This window comes from Beta vulgaris, chromosome 5 (assembly GCF_026745355.1).
Source record: "Beta vulgaris subsp. vulgaris cultivar EL10 chromosome 5, EL10.2, whole genome shotgun sequence".
NCBI classification, from domain to species: domain Eukaryota; kingdom Viridiplantae; phylum Streptophyta; class Magnoliopsida; order Caryophyllales; family Amaranthaceae; genus Beta; species Beta vulgaris.
This window is the reverse complement of record NC_079206.1, coordinates 46103716-46108715: the sequence shown is the minus strand read 5'-3', so window position 1 is coordinate 46108715 and position 5000 is coordinate 46103716. Positions and strand designations below refer to the sequence as shown.

Sequence of the window (5000 nt, the reverse complement as noted above, 5' to 3'; positions counted from 1 at the left end):
AATTTTCACTTTTTTGACTGAAAGTTCATATTTTTTGGTATGGAGCGAATCAAAACAAAAAAAAGACAGATTTTCGTTTTAATAAGTAGTGGAAGGGCTAGCAAAGAAAAGGGATTCAAAATGCAAGTACAATAAATAAAAAAAGAAGTTCAGTAATCAATCCCCAAAAAGGACTGGTTTCGTCTATTCTATTTTGTATCGTTTTGGCGGCATGGCCGAGTGGTAAGGCGGAGGACTGCAAATCCTTGTTCCCCAGTTCAAATCCGGGTGTCGCCTGATATTCTAATTAAAAAAAGACTCGAAATCCCTTATCGACTGTTATAATCTACAACTCACCGTATTTTTTGGAAGGGAAGTAGACGAAGAGGTCTCTTGATATGTACTTGATTCTAAGTCTCTGGGGGTTCTCAAAAGTGAAAGTTCTGTAAATTCTTATTCAAGGAAAGATTTTCGTTTTAGTAAGTAGTGGAAGGGCTATTGCGACCTCGCCGTTCCTATTGGAGTAGTTACTGACTGGGCCTTGAATTCAGCGGGAGGTAATATCTAACTAATTAGTAGTTAGTAATAGCGCAATATAGTTTGTATACAAACTAAAAAAAGTCTCTGAGTACTCCGGTATTGGATTTATTGGATTGGTTCATTCAATTAATAGTCCGAAAAATTTTTGACTCTGTACCATGGATTTCACTATTATTAGTAAACAATAATGGAATAATTCCTTCATATTCATAGAAATAGGGGACATGATTCACATGGATATTGTAAGTCTCGCTTGGGCTGCTTTAATGGTAGTTTTTACATTTTCTCTTTCACTTGTAGTATGGGGAAGAAGTGGACTCTAGAAATACGACTTAATTTGAGTTGAGCAAAAAAACTGTATTGTATCGTTTGTTTTATAAATCGCTCCACAAAGTGTTTTTAAAGATAATAATGTCAATAAAAGAGCTATTTCAAAATTCCCATCTTTCTATTTCGAACGGAGATAGAGATGATAGGAAATTTATTTCAAACGAATTTCTATTTGAAATAATCCGAAATCGAAGAATTCGAGTTGTAAAATAAACGTAAGAGTTGCCTTTCGATTATTTCGGATTGATCAGAATCAATAAAAAGGGATCAAATAGATGTAGCAAAAAAATAGAATTGGGGTCGCTATGTACATAACATATATGAAGATACATATTGTGGATTGATCGATATTCAATTAAGTCTGTATCTTTATTTAAGCTTATAGTACAACTTCCTACCCGAAAAAAAAAACACTAATAGATTAGATAGTACCATGCTATCTAATCTCATCAAATATTGCGGATTCTAGCCTGCTCTTTTCAATCATTGATAAAGAACTACGAAGTCAAGTTTCATTCAAATTAATTATTTTGGCTGACCGTTTTTACATAGATAATAAGTAAAAAAGCAGTAGGAACTAGAATGAATAGTGCAGTAGCAATAAATGCGAGAATATTTACTTCCATAATCTCATTGTTTTTTTACTTCGCATTAACTCGCGATTTAATCTCATAGAGATGATAAAATTTTTACCTGTAAATTTTAATTCAATGGGATGAATTACATCTTGATGATATTGAATCAAATTAATATCATGAATAACAATACCTGAACTATCATATCAATTGGCTGTTGTAAATTGAATAATATAACATAGGAAGCTCTTTTATCCATGCTGAATCCAAAAAAAGAAAAATGGAATTTGTCGGCTAATCAAGAATTTCCTTATTGATCATTCTTTTTTATTCTTTTTTCCATAACTCGCCATCTTCCTTCTACTATCAATCATCTAGTTTTGCTTTCCCAGTTCCATTGGTTACAAAACCTCCCAAACAATAAATAAAAAAACTAGAAGGAAAATGAAAAAAGTGGTTAAGGTACCTTTTCATCTTCTTTTTCTTCCAAGAAAAGTGTGAAAACGAGTAGTCCTGGTACAAAAAAATGGAATATTCCATCAAATTCATTATTTTTTTGATAGAACTTTTACTTGAAACTTTAGTAAAATCACAAACAAAATTCTTGTTTGTTATTTATTTTTATTTATTAAAATAAGAAATAAATTAAGAAGGAAAGAAAAAGGGAGTCTTCATTCTTTATTACAAAGGGTCTATAACGCATATATGAAAAATTCAACGTGAAAGTATGTATTGTACAAGAAACAAATTCCAGCATGTACTTTCGAGAAGCATATGGAATTCTATAGAAGAATTCCTATTGAAAGTCAAATTCTATTGTCGTCCTTTTCCCAAAAAGTGGAAAGATGAATTGATATATTTATTGATTATTGAATCCGTCGGGACTGACGGGGCTCGAACCCGCAACTTCCGCCTTGACAGGGAGATGCTCTAACCAATTGAACTACAATCCCTGGGAACTCAAGTAGACAATATCCATTTTTTTTTAATGATTTGACTCAAGACTTTTAATGGCGCGAATTACTAGTAAATTTACTTATTTCAAATGAGAAAAAATCTTTCAATAAAGAAAAATTCATTATTGAAATATTTATTATCAAAGATCCAAGTATGAACCTAGATCATTTTTAGGATCAAAATTGCCATTTTCTGGAATAAAAAAATAAAGCAAACAAAAAAATTAGGGTCTATAGCAGAAAATTGGATTCTTTTATTACGCGTATCAGTCGTTTTAGGAAGACAAATATCTTCATCTCATAATGAATGAGCGGATTATTAGGCCGAGCTGGATTTGAACCAGTGTAGACATATTGCCTACGAATTTAAAGTCCGTCCCCATTAACCGCTCGGGCATCGACCCAGGAAGAAACAATTTAATTTTAGTCTTATTGATAATCTATGATCAACTTCCTTTTGTAGTGCCCTACCCCCAGGGGACATCGAATCCCCATTGTCTCCTTGAAAGAGAGATGTCCTGAACCGCTAGATGGTGGGGCATACGTTCCCAACTGCCATCATACTATGTTCATAATATGAACACTTTTTTGAAATTGTCACTATAATCTAATAAAATAATTAGATTCAAAAAATCTTTCCATCTTACATGATTCCGTAGAATTTTTTTGTCATTTCAATTATATAATAAACTGAATCTAATATTAATTATAGAACTCGAGATAATATGAAATTAAAGAATCCTTTCAGTTGTCTACTAGAAAGAAAAAAAATGAGATTTAAATGAAACAAACTCCATTACCCCATTTCGAAACAAGTCCCTAGCTGCTATCCGTCTACTTATGTATAGTATACAATAACTTAGTGTATGTAATATATGTACATAGTGAATCAGCTAAGAATTGGCTAAAAGGGCCCTTTTAACTCAGTGGTAGAGTAACGCCATGGTAAGGCGTAAGTCATCGGTTCAAATCCGATAAGGGGCTTTTGAGATTTTTCATAAAATTCCATTCTATTTGAACGGGAAATAGAGATGTTGTTTGTTGAGATTTTGAAAGTACAAAGTAAGCAACTTTATAAGTATAATAAGTTATACTTATAGTATTTATAAAGTTGGACTAATATTCATTATATTATAATGATAAGATAAGTTGTTTCTCGAATCAACAACTATAACTATATCCTAGTAATGGAAAGATTTGAAATCAACAAATGAAAAAGTAAGTGGACGTGACCTATTGAATCGTGACTATACCCGCTATTATGATATTCAAATTTGATAGAGATTAAATTGGAACATTTGACCTTTTATTTTTGATTTCTTTAAACTCTGTATGAATTTTTCGTTATTTCAGATTAAAGCTTTGTCTTCCTAGCTATTCCATAGGAATAGGTTGGCGAGTCTCTTTCTCCTAGAGAGGAGAAAACCTTTATTTCAAATCACAATATAAAAATTCCATTTTACATATCTTTCTTTTTTTTGATTCCAAAACGAAAACGAAATGAATTTGGATCTTATCCATCGAAAAATATTTCAATAGAGTGTGTCTTCATGTACCAACTATTTCTATATCCATTCATCCCATATTTTTGTTCCGATAATGGGATGGAGGATGCATGCTTGAAAAAAACTTTCATTTCAAGTTTCCTATTATTTTATTGTTTATTGAATATCCTATGGAATTTCTAAATTAAGTAAAAACGAAAATAGGAAATTTCTTTTTATGATAGATAAAAAATAAATAGAAAAATATTCGAAGTATCTTTCTTTTCGCAACCCGTCAAAATGAAAAGATATATTCTGACATTTTCGATTGAACTGAAGTAAAAAGAACTAACTATAAACAGACAAAAAATAAACATATACATATAACGAAGAATCTCTAAAAATATTTCTTTCTTTTGCTCCATTTTACGAAAAAGATGCACCAATAAGCTTAATTTAATTCGTTGATAGAAAGAAAAAGTCAGTTTGAAGATAAATCGGTAACGAGAGAGAAGATCGGTTGTCCTTGAAGAGCTCTTTCAAAAGATTAATAGTTGAGTCGACTAAGTTCAAATTAATAAATAATTGCATTTAGGAATTTACTTTAACCTAAGTTAATTTATGTTATGAACCACTAAAGGATTTTTTTTTCGAAACCCTATACTATAGCTAAGGGTCGGTGTATGAAAAATCAAATCATCCATAAATGAAATGATAGAATTGTCGGACTCCAAAAATGCTATGGGGTGCTCGAAAATGGTTGAAGTAGTTGAATAGGAGGATCACTATGACTATAGCAGTTGGTAAATTTACCAAAGACGAAACTGATTTATTTGATGTTATGGATGACTGGTTACGGAGGGACCGTTTCGTTTTTGTAGGTTGGTCGGGTCTATTGCTCTTTCCTTGTGCTTATTTTGCCTTAGGAGGTTGGTTTACAGGTACAACCTTTGTAACTTCATGGTATGCCCATGGATTGGCCAGTTTTTATTTGGAAGGCTGGAGTTTCTTACTTGCAGCAGTTTCTCCTCCTGCTAATAGTTTGACATACTCTTTATTGTTACGCTGGGGTCCTGAAGCACAAGGCGATTTTACTCGTTGGTGTCAATTAGGCGGCCTGTGGACTTTTGTTGCTC

The 5000-nt window shown here is 32.0% G+C and overlaps 1 protein-coding gene, 2 non-coding genes and 1 pseudogene across 3 annotated transcripts in view; 3 read left to right on the top strand and 1 right to left on the bottom strand.

The window, feature by feature from the left end:
* Nucleotides 1–1270, bottom strand: part of LOC125494078 (DNA-directed RNA polymerase subunit beta-like) — a 15293-nt gene extending 14023 nt beyond the window's left edge. Inside the window, exon 1 of the mRNA XM_057394741.1 lies at nucleotides 1–1270. This exon is cut by the window's left edge and continues 3170 nt beyond it. The gene's annotated coding sequence lies outside the window, so the exon portion shown is untranslated.
* Nucleotides 206–276, top strand: TRNAC-GCA (transfer RNA cysteine (anticodon GCA)). Its single transcript has one exon. It is a non-coding gene; the product is annotated as a tRNA-Cys (tRNA).
* Nucleotides 1271–3292: 2022 nt separating the features above from the next.
* Nucleotides 3293–3364, top strand: TRNAT-GGU (transfer RNA threonine (anticodon GGU)). The gene has a single exon. It is a non-coding gene; the product is annotated as a tRNA-Thr (tRNA).
* Nucleotides 3365–4370: 1006 nt separating this feature from the next.
* LOC125494076 (photosystem II D2 protein-like) overlaps nucleotides 4371–5000 on the top strand; it is a 1310-nt pseudogene continuing 680 nt past the window's right edge.